The following is a 12,227-nucleotide window of genomic DNA, read 5'->3' as shown; positions in this document are numbered from 1 at the left end:
TCTGCTGCAGTGACACTGGAGGAAAGACGCAATCCTAGCATTCATACTAATGCGGTCAGCTAGACTGATGCCAATAAGATTGCAACATAAACAACCAAGTAAGGGACTGTCAGCACAGTCCACGGATCTCACACAGATACATTATTTTCCTCCCATTGTCCAACTATCACATCTAATGCTGCGGGGCACACAAATTGTAATTCCGCCCATAACAAAAGCTTTTTTGAGCAGACTGACAAACCTAACGCTGCTGAAAAGAAACAGAAAAAATGCACTACATAGTCAGCCACAGTTTGAAATACAAAATAGGAGCTTGCCTTAAAATAGCATCAGGGCATTAGGGCCAGACCCTGACAGACCACCTGGCCCAAAGCACACGCGCCAATCCAAAACAAAAACAGTCCACACCATCCAAATGCAGCGAGGTTCCCTAGACTCCACATCAGGGAAGGGGAAGCCAGAGTGTAAAGGCATCCCTGGACAGTCTCCAGGTGTGGTGTGTTTGAGTAGGAGCTGGGGAAGAGCACTTAGAGTGGAGGGGGGAGCTACAGGCACATTGAGAAGGCAGGAGGCTGGAGGAGGAAGTGGGAGGCTTGAGGACGAGAATGTGCTGGAGGAGGAGCTGTACCATTTAAAAGGAAGTGGTTTTTTGGAAGAGGCTTACCATCGGTGAAGGTAGTTCCTAGACGGAGGCAGCTGGAGAAGAAATGTACCAGCTAGCCCGGGCAGATACTGAACAGCATTACAGTGGATGTGACTGAACATTTTTTACAATGAAAAACAAAAACAAAGAAAACAACACAATGTTCTTTCAGATAACAGTGACACTACACTGTGAGTAATAAAGGTGCGTCTACACCGGGGTGTTTCTGCCGTCTACGCAGGGTAGATGAGCCACGTGTCTATCACGGAATTCATCAGGACGAAGTCTGTATGTGAAGGAAATCATGGAGTGCTGTAGAGAGGGAAACACCCCCTGAGAAATCTGTCTTGAAAAGAAACCCAAAAAAGAACTAAGGAGATTAGTGTGTGTCACCACTTTTGGACCATTGAGCCAATTTATACAGAAGACCATACAAAAAAAATTTGCATCTAGTGAAACAACCGGGCACATTGATCCTAACACCCTGTTTCGCCTTCAAGAAGAACACAAATTTAAGGGATTCCTTGGTCCACATGTTCATTGAACCACAAGCACGAGCAGAAAACACATTGTGGGATCTACCCCCGATCACAGGACACTTCAAATGTGGGAATTGTGTGGCTTGTCCTCTCACACTACAGAAAAAATCGTTTGAACACAAGAGCATCAAATGGATAATGAGTGAGCACACGAATTGCAATACCAAGGGCGTGATCTACATAATACTATGCCCCTGTGGTCTACTATATGTAGGAAAGACGATTCGTCCTATTAAGATGCGAATTGCAGAACATCGTTCATGCATAAGTAACATGATAGCCGATAAGCCCCTGGTGGAACATTTCAAGAAAGAACATCATAGAGACACAGACCTAAAATGGTTCATCCTGCAAAAAGTGACCCCGGCCAAGCGGGGGGGGGGGTGACCTTAATACAGGGGTGCACAACTGATTTTGACAGAGGGCCGAAAGTACCTTACATGAGGGCTATAGTGGGCCGAAAAGTAAAAGTGGGCGGGGCGGGGCGGTAGGCGGGACATGTCAGGAGGCTTTTTCAACCCCCAATTTGTATTAAACACATGGAAAAAGATATGTTTTTAAGGGGTAACAATTTTTATTGCATTTCAAACTTACATTTTGTACTACACATTTTCCATTGCTATCATTTATTTTGATTTAGTTATTGTATATCGTCTGTTTAATTAAATTATATATATTTTATTGACCCTTGATTGGACATTCCGTTATTTTGGACTGCTATAGTTTGCTGTTTGGGTTACCCAAGAGGAGTATGGCCTTCGTTGAGTCAGGTTTCCTCAAAAAAGCAAAGGATGTACATCTCCTAACTGTGCCTGTTTTAGCTTTATTATTGAGTTCACTCTTGGAGTGCAACACTATGCCCCATGGCTCCCATCCCCAACCAAACACTATGCCCCATGGTCCCCTCACCCCCAACCAAACACTATGCCCCATGGCTCCCATCCCCAACCAAACACTATGCCCCATGGCCCCCTCACCCCCAACCAAACACTATGCCCCATGGGCCCCTCAGCCCCAACCAAACACTATGCCCCATGGGCCCCACAGCCCCAACCAAACACTATGCCCCATGGCCCTCTCACCCCCAAACAAACACTATGCCCCATGGCTCCCACCCTAACCAAACACTATGCCCCATGGCCCCCACCCCCAAGCAAACACTATGCCCCCTGTCCCTCACCCCCCAAGCAAACACTATGCCCCCTGTCCCTCACCCCCCAAGCAAACACTATGCCCCCTGTCGCTCACCCCCCAAGCAAACACTATGCCCCATGGCTCCCTCACCCCCAACCAAACACTATGCCCCCTGTCCCTCACTGCCAACCAAACACTATGCCCCATGGCCCCCTCACCCCCAACCAAACACTATGCCCCATGGCCCCCTCACCCCCCTACCCCCCAACCAAACACTATGCCCCATGGCCCCCTCACCCCCAACCAAACACTATGCCCCAAACACACTCAAGCATGCACCCATACAGACCTGAACCCCCCACCCCCCAAATCAACACACACACAAACATGCACCCATACAGACCCCAACCCCCCACCCCCAACTCAGCACACACACTCAAGCATGCACCCATACAGACCCGAACCCCCCCACCCCCCCAACTCAGCACACACACAAACATGCACCCATACAGACCCGAACCCCCACCCCCCAACTCAGCACACACACAAACATGCACCCATACAGACCCGAACCCCCCACCCCCCTCCAAACCCCCACCCCCAACTCAGCACACACACACTCAAGCATGCACCCATACAGACCCGAAACCCCAACCCCCCAACTCAGCACACACACAAACATGCACCCATACAGACCAGAACCCCCCAGCCCCCCCCTTCAAACCCCCACCCCCAACTCAGCATACACACACACTCAAGCATGCACCCATACAGACCCAAACCCCCACCCCCCAACTCAGCACACAAAAAACATTCAAATCAAAACATTCATACACATCCGACACCCCCCGACCCCCGCATCTCAACATACACACAAAATACATTCAAATACAAACATTCACACCCCCTCACATCTCAACATACACACAAAATACATTCAAACACAAACATTCATACACATCCGACACAACCCCCCACCCCCGCATCTCAACATACACTCAAAATACATTCAAACACAAACATTCATACACATCCGACACACCCCCCCGCCCCCGCATCTCAACATACACTCAAAATACATTCAAACACAAACATTCATACACATCCGACACACCCCCTCACCCCCGCATCTCAACATGTACACAAAATACATTCAAACACAAACATTCATACACATCCGACACACCCCCCACCCCCGCATCTCAACATACACTCAAAATACATTCAAACACAAACATTCATGCACATCCGACACACCCCCCACCCCCGCATCTCAACATACACTCAAAATACATTCAAACACAAACATTCATACACATCCGACACACCCCCTCACCCCCGCATCTCAACATGTACACAAAATACATTCAAACACAAACATTCATACACATCCGACACACCCACCCCACCCCCGCATCTCAACATACACTCAAAATACATTCAAACACAAACATTCATACACATCCGACACACCCCCTCACCCCCGCATCTCAACATGTACACAAAATACATTCAAACACAAACATTCATACACATCCGACACACCCCCTCACCCCCGCATCTCAACATGTACACAAAATACATTCAAACACAAACATTCATACACATCCGACACACCCCCCCACCCCCGCATCTCAACATACACTCAAAATACATTCAAACACAAACATTCATACACATCCGACACACCCCCCCACCCCCGCATCTCAACATACACTCAAAATACATTCACACACAAACATAAAGCAAAACAAACCCGACACACAAACACAAACAGACCACTTACCGGAGACGTGCTGGAAGGCAGGCAGGTAAGCGGCAGGTAAGCAGGAACGCTGGACTCGTACTACGGCTGGCGTGGTCCAAGGCTGAAATGCCTTCCGGCATCAAGCCTTATGGACCACGCCAGCCGTAGTGCTGGCCCTCCATTGGTGCAGCACACACGCATTACGTGGCTCATAGGAGCGACGTGATGCGTGTGTGTGTGCTGAGCCAATGAGGGCCAGTGTTTTCACCGGCCCGGAAGACAACAAAGACTTTCCTAATGGAGGGCGGCCGCGGGCCGCCCTCCATTAGGAAAGTCTTTGTGCCTCGCGGGCCGGTCAAAAGGGCATGGCGGGCCGCAACTGGCCCGCGGGCCGTATGTTGTGCACCCATGCCTTAATAGAATCCTAACCCAACTCGAACAGCGGTGGGTACACAAATTGGACACTGTGCGAACAGGACTGAACATTTCCGTTGAATGGAAATCCTTCATGTGATCTATGTGCACAACATCAGTCTTTCCACACTAGCCTCTTCCATACTAAGTTTTTGGATCATGGTCACATCAATGTATTATAACTGGTCTAAGACACTATACCAAGGCTATACGTGTCTGTCTACAGAAGGACAACTATAATATTGGATGTACCTTATTCAGATATATATGTTCCCAAATATCATGCCAAATATTATGCCTTCATAGAACCCAGGTAGAACCCAGGTGGGGCTCACGCTGTTGTATATGGCCGCGGGGCCCACGCACACACGCAGACACAAACCACACAAGAATACGCAGGACGCGATGCTGCTTGCTCCGCGTCCCGGCGGGAAATGCCGCACGGGCGCACTTTATTGAACTACGCATGCGCGGGACCATAACGAGGCCCGCGCATGCGCACTAAACACAACTGGGACGTCACATCCCTTTTTAACTTCAACCAAAACAACGCAAACAGTTCAACTCGCATCACCTTGCATGCCAGGTATTCCGGGCGGCCATATGACCGCCTGAGTCTCACCTTGCCTCATTCAGTCCAGTCACGTGAGTCCAGGACATAGTCCTTGAAATGCCCGGGCAATCGCCTTTCATGGCGGGTAGGGTACCTTGGTGAAGCGGGAGGCGGAGGAGAATCGTCATGTTCCCGCCTCGATGTTTCCTCGTCTTTCCCCCTCTTCGGACCACCTGGCGGGCCCTGCCCGCTCTCCAGATCTTCTGGCGGACCAGCCTGCCCTGCGTCTTCCTCTGCTGGTCCATTCTCTGCCGGTCTTTCAATGCGTTTGAAGAACGACCGGTTGCGCGTGACTGTCCCTTGGTCGCAGGCTGCCGTCACCATGGTGCCTTTGACGTGCGTTACCTTCCACGGGCGCGGCTCGAAGGGCAAGGACAACTTCCCCTCGGGGTGCCTGTTCCGGACCAATACTGCGTCACCTACTCGCACCTCCTTTTCTTGCAGGCCCCTCCTTTCACTTTCTTTATCATTGCGCCTGGCCCGTACATCCCGGACACCATCATCGTCTATTACTCCGGGGAGCCGGCCATCCTCCTCCGGCAACATTCCCCTTGGGCATCGCCCAAATAGTGCCTCAGCTGGGGCCACTCTCGTGGACTGGTGGGGCGTCGTGCGGTATTCCCTCAGAAACTCCACGAGCTTCCTCTCCAGGTCTTCACCGCCGCAGGCGGAGATCCTCAGGACCTTGTTGAGAGTCCTCATCATTCTTTCGGCCTCCCCGTTGGCCCGCGGCCAGAGCGGGGACACCCTGCGATGCCGGATCCCCCTTTCACGGAGGTAGGTCGCGAATTGGCTGCCAGTGAAAGGTGGTCCATTGTCCGAGCACAGGAGGTCTGGGAATCCATGGGTGGCAAACATTTTGTCCAGTGCCTTCGTTGTAAACTCTGTCGCCGTCGAGTGTACCACCTCCACCTCGGGATATCTGGACCATTGGTCCACTGCCACCAGAAAGTACATTCCCCGACCAGTCGAGCCAAAATCCACATGGACGGTTTCCCACGGACGGCAACTGCGCTCCATCGACCTTATCGGCGGAGCTCTGTCACCCGGGGCCGCCGCTTGACATGCGATGCACCTCCTTACGAATCTCTCCACTCGCCCCTCCAGGTCCGGAAACCAGACTTTGTTTCTCAGCCGAGCCTTCATTCTGACAATCCCCTGATGTCCAATGTGGGCAAATTCGAGGATCCTTGACCGCAGTGCCCGCGGGATTACAATTTGCCGCCCTCGAGGAATGAGTCCATCGTCCGCGACTGAGAGTTCATCCTTGACCCTCCAGAGCACTCGAAGGTCACTCTGCGCCTCCGCTTGCCGGCGGGAGTTGTCCTGCAGCACTTCCCTCCACTCGCCGCTTCTCACAGCATTCTTGACAATGGTGAATACTTCGTCCTTGGAACATTCCGTTGCCATCTCTAGCCTTGATATTGCCATCGGAAGGGACCCTTCCACCACCTGACACAACAGCCCGTGGCACTCATTCGCACCGATGTCGGTGACAGCGCTCTCCTTGTTGGGATGGCGCGACAGGTAGTCGGCCGGGTTGTTCGTGCCTGGTCGGTATATGAGTTTCACCCCGTACTCCATCAGGGCTAGCATCCACCTCTCGATCCTGGGGGGGGGGGGTTTGGAGGCTCCCCCTGCCAGAATGGGCAGGAGTGGCTTGTGGTCCGTCACCACCACTACGGGTTTGCCCAGTATGTACAAACGGAAATGGCGACAGCCCCCATTCAATCTGTGAGTATCTCGTTTCCGTGTCCGAAAAGGCCTTACTCGCATACGCTATGGGGCGCATGTCTCCACGTGCGTCAGGTTGCATTAGCACCGCCCCCACTCCCACCGGACAAGCGTCAACCACCACCTCGGACTCTACTTTGGGGTTGAAATAGGCCATGGTGTCTCCATCTGACAGGGCATTCTTCAGAGTCTGGAACGCCTCCTGCTCGTTGGCCCCCCATTTCCACTCAGCGTCGTTCCTTGTTAGCACTCTGAGTGGCTCCGCCAGCGACGCCAGCCCCTTGATGAAGCGCCCGCAATAAGTTACCATCCCCAGGAAGCTCCTCACTTCCGTAGGTGACTGGGGGGCGGGGGCTTCCTTAATGTCCTTCACTTTGGCTGGGTCGGGCGACACACCAGCTGCGTGGAATATGAACCCGAAAAACCCAATGCGGTCTTTGAAGAACTCACATTTTTGCCGATGGAGGGTGAGCCCCAAGTTCTTCAACCTCCGGAGCGTGTCCTCCAACCTCTTCATGTGTTCCCGTTCCGAGTCTGCGAAGACTAAAATGTCGACATAGCCATGTTAGTGCACCTGAAAATGTTGAAAATGCTCAAAATGTTTGTACATGATTGTTTACATACTACGCCCCAGCGAGTCAGGGTACCAGAACGAAGTGTCTAGTTTGTGCATACTTTGTAATTTGATACCCCTTTTCGAACTGTACCTGAAACAGTGGAAAATGCTCAGAAAGTATAATTTCTCATGATTATGTATGTATTGCCACTCTATCAAGCCACAGTACACAAATCTGGTGCTGTATTATATGCATACTTGTAATTTGCTTTTTTCTGTGCATTGGGTGCGTACCTGTAATTTGCTATATTTATCCAAGTTGGAATTGATGATGCACAATCCGGCCAGAAACCGTAAACCAAGTAGGGATTTCTCACGTATACTATGTGATTCAGCCCACACGATATATACGAGCAGTAAGAACCATGCGATTCCCCTATGCACGCAGAACTGTCCTCACGTTACTGTACACCCGGAATACCACACAAATGTACACTTTATGATTTTACCAGGGACTTAACAGTCACCATGTGATACACCGGAAAGTGTAACGTATACCAAGAAATAATTATACTCCTCACACTGATCGTGATCCCGCCGATCTGGGATCGCGGTATCCATGGCAACCATTACTAACATGTTGCTTTCTCTAGATCATAATTATACATAGGTACTCTGCATCCACCTAAATTGTTCATTATGTATATTTGAGACGCCTGTGGGCTCTAATTCCACTCGTACGTCCGAGTGTGACAGTCACACACACTCCAATATGGCCGCTCGTATATAAGGATCAACGCCCTAGCAACGGCGTTAGTTATGCCAAACTTCCTGTTTTCTCTCGCCAGGGAGTGACTCAGCATTCCGCGCAGTGCTCTGCAGTACTTTGCCTGCATGCAGCGACCCGCGAGCGTCGCAAGCGAGATCAATTACATCAGGTGACTTATGTACTTACATATTGTCCTCTTTCAGGACTGTGCATTTCACGTGGGCACCGCAGATTTCAGATCCCTGCCCACTGTCCTCACATGAGAGGTAAGCTCTCTATCACTATTACAAGCACGATTTATGCGCATCCGTTATTATTTGTGCGTGATTCCATCTGTTCCCTAGAGTAGACTCCATTTAGTTGGTCCCCTTCTTATTTTGATGCAGGAACGCTGTCGGGATTATTCACCCAAGATGGTTTCCCAAACAAGTGCCTGGTTGAATTCCCTCCACACAGGTAAGCTGTCTTTTCCATGGTACTTGGCACATGGTGCAGCAAACAATTCATTTGTATATTTGTTACTCTTACTGGAGCACTCTTCTAAATAGCCTTCCATTTCCCTCTCTACAGCACTCCATGATTTCCTTCACATACAGAGTTCATCCTGATGAATACCATGGTAGACACGTGGCTCATCTAGCCCGCGTAGATGGCAGAAACACCCCGGTGTAGACGCACCTTTATTACTCACAGTGTAGTGTCACTGTTATCTGAAAGAACATTGTGTTGTTTTCTTTGTTTTTGTTTTTCATTGTAAAAAATGTCCAGTCACATCCACTGTAATGCTGTTCAGTTGATCATGACAGCAAGATATTGACCTCTTGTCTGGATACTCAAGCATTTGATCTCCATAGCGTTTTTGTATCCTTGTGATTACATTCTGTATGTTTTGTTTTGAAAAATTTGGTGAAAATCCTATTTTATTAACCAGTGCATTTTACTGTACCTCATATACAATTCAAAAGATTCCCCAATAGGGGACCAAAATGTGAGTGGCTGTATTCAATTGTGTCTGACCAGAGAGGGGAAAGGAGAGTGCAAAGGTGATATTCTCTTGACCTATTCAATTGTATCCTTGTTTATAAGTAGCCCTCCTGGGCAGAATAGGTTCCTTGCCAGGAGCCCAAATTTGTAAACCGGGCAGATACTTACATGAAACCTGAGGAGGAGGGTGGAACTCAGGTGACCCCTTGTCCCTAGTGAATAGGCAGGATACAGTGGGCCAGACTAGTCCAGGTGGGTGTAAATTAGTGGTGGGTGGAGGAATGAGTTGATGTAGCAATGAAGGGCAGGCAGCATATGCTAGACCCTCCCAGGTTACAGTGACCCATGGGACAAAGCCCCAAGAGGAGGGAGGAGAACAGAGACCCAAACAGTGATAACCAAAGCCCTCAGAGACGTCTTTGAGGCAAAAAGGTTTAGGCAGCAGCCTGGACGAGTTGGAAGGAGCTCTACGACTGTGGCGGGTATTAAAGCACCCATTAAAGGATGACTGGAGTGGGTTCAGGTACCCCTGGAAACCCACAACTATGAAGACAGTGATCAGGGATCTTCAGTTGATGCTGGACCAGCCCCCGATGGGAGACAACTAAGACACTTATAAGAGACTTATCTTTATTGACAATTGACTTAATTATTCCCTGGGGGAGGGAGCTGGGGATGGTCCCCTGCTTTGGAGCAAGATGGGAGGCATCCATTTTTAAAACGTATTATTAGAGAGAGATTGGCCTGGTTCCTCACATTACATCCTGACACTTGGAGACACGATCAACCCGACACTTGAAAACATAACCATCCTGTCACCCTGGTTATTAAGCTTTGTCACCACCTGAGGGGAGTTCGACCATATGAACGGTGGGTGTTTGCTCGCCTGGATTTTTTTTAATTTCAAAAGAATTTAAATTACGGTAGATGAACCTCCGGAAAATGTGTGGTGCTACCGCGCCCATTTTCCTATGCTCACCGCAAAACATACACATAGACCTGTGTACTCTGGGAGGACACAGCCTACAGGCGCTGTCCCCCCTGTCATATTTAGTTGGGATATGACAGCTAAGAGTACATCAAGGTATCTTAGCAAGGGGAGGGAAAAACCTTCCTCCTGCCATGTCCAGCCTAATTAACTATCAAAAGCTCCATGGATCCGCAATGTCCTTTTGTGTAAGCACTGCAGAATGGTAACAGCAATTAACATAATTAGCACACTAATAGAGTATGCTTCACACAGGCCCACGTGGGGCCTAGCTGCAGAGGTGAACAAAAGACAGGGAAACCCCAACAACTATTGATATGCACTGTGCCAACCTGAAGCCAGCTCCCGCCTCTCAGTATCAAGGGCAGTGACCTGGAGTGTCTGGGACTATGATATTACAGTAGGCAACACCCACAGGGGTCCACATTCAGAAGGTACAAGAATGTGGTTTGCAGGAGACAGAAACTCTGTTCTCGCTGCAGCTTCAAGAGAGATCTGCCGCTTTAATCAGGAACCACAGAGAGCTCAATTAACCAGAGAGACCCTTTGATCCACAACAGACAGGAAGATGGGTGGGACTTAGTATTACATGCTTTCACCACTTCACCTTTCTGTTGCAAAGCACTCTGTTTATGACCTCATGCATACAGGAGATTGTTGGTGGGGACCCAGGATTGGTCCATTAAGGTAGGCTTTGCCTACACCAATCACTGTGGCCCATTTGGCTTTAAAAGAGGGTTGAGCCCCTCTTTTGGCAACTCATCTGAAGACTTTGCATGGAGTAATACGAAGAACTGATATGGAGCCTGGCTGAAGGTACAGTCTGCCTTAGAGTTTATGCAAGTGAAGGAAGGCCTGGATTTCCAAAGAGGGAAGTAAGATCCCTCCCCTAAACATCTCCAGGGAAAAGAGGGCGATACTGAATCCAGAGGGCCCTCCAGCAGATCCAAAAGCGCTACCCAGCCAGCACACAGTGTGCCCTGCTAGGCTCTGCAAGCAAGCTTCCTAGGTGGGAAGTGCCAGAGAATCTCTGAACCAAACCAAGGACAAAGCCGTTGCCTGCAACAATCTCCTCAGCTTTGCGCCATCCGCCTTAAAGGACGACACAAGCCCAGTGAAGAAGCTAGGAGGAGTGCTTCGACAAGCATCAACCAGTGTCTGCCTTAAAGGACATTTTTGAGCCAATGGAGCCCCTCCAGCTGCAACCGACTGCACCGCTGACTGTTGTTACACCGCAGTCACTTACGTCGCCTGAGACGCCTCAACCAGTGCTTCAAACCCACCAACCAGCACTGAGAAAATTATTCCTGGCCCCAAGCTGCCGTGTAGGCCAGCCTGCAGACATCTGGCCAGCCTCTCTCGCCGAACTGCCTTCCGCCTGATACCCGCAGCTGTCCCCATCTTCACCTTTGTCGCAGAAGCTGCAAAGCACCCTGAAACCAACTTGATGCGGTCGAGCACCAACATCTTCAATAGGCACATGGTACATTGTGGTTCTGTCCCCCTGGTCCTTCTCTGAAGACCCCTAGTGACATTTTACCACCCATTGCTCTGTTTATGTTCAAACCAAGTATCCTTGAACTATTGCGATTCATTACTTTACCGACCACCATCCTGTCAGTATCCAGAGTGCATCCCTTTTCCTTCTTTGAAACTGTCCTCTGCATTCCTGACAGGGTGGGTTGTATTTTGTAATGTGATAGAACTGTCTGTTGTGATGATAATAATAAAGTAGAAATTTGTATACAAACTTGACTGGACAGTCCCTTTTATCATTGGGTAATAATTGTATTACGCTGTGTTGCAACTAACCAACGATCCACGTTACCAAAATAGGACAAAGAGGTTTATAATTTTCTTGGGCAATCTGTTCGGATCCCACCTGATGTACTAGAGGTGTGGGGCTGATTGATGGTTTAGAAACCGATATTCATCCCTGGACCACCGGTGCCCCGGAAGTTGATTCGTCACACCACCCTGATACGTTCTGTTTTATTCTGTACACAAAGGGTAATACAATTCTTCATCTGTATTCTGTGCTTGAGTCTCAGCTCCAGGAACAAACATGGTGACAGGCTGACATTCTACCAGCCAGTCACACCACCC

The 12,227-nt window shown here is 49.7% G+C and overlaps 1 long non-coding RNA gene across 1 annotated transcript; it reads left to right on the top strand.

Moving 5' to 3' along the window:
* Positions 1–8,281: 8,281 nt before the first annotated feature.
* Positions 8,282–11,834, top strand: LOC138504714 (uncharacterized). The gene is made up of 3 exons (XR_011279921.1): positions 8,282–8,415; positions 8,536–8,605; positions 8,720–11,834. It is a non-coding gene; the product is annotated as an uncharacterized lncRNA (long non-coding RNA).
* Positions 11,835–12,227: the final 393 nt, after the last annotated feature.

This window comes from Ambystoma mexicanum, chromosome 11 (genome assembly GCF_040938575.1).
Source record: "Ambystoma mexicanum isolate Mex_15411 chromosome 11, UKY_AmexF1_1, whole genome shotgun sequence".
Taxonomy (NCBI): domain Eukaryota; kingdom Metazoa; phylum Chordata; class Amphibia; order Caudata; family Ambystomatidae; genus Ambystoma; species Ambystoma mexicanum.
The sequence above is the reverse complement of the archived record's forward strand: the minus strand, read 5'-3'. Positions and strand labels throughout refer to the sequence as shown.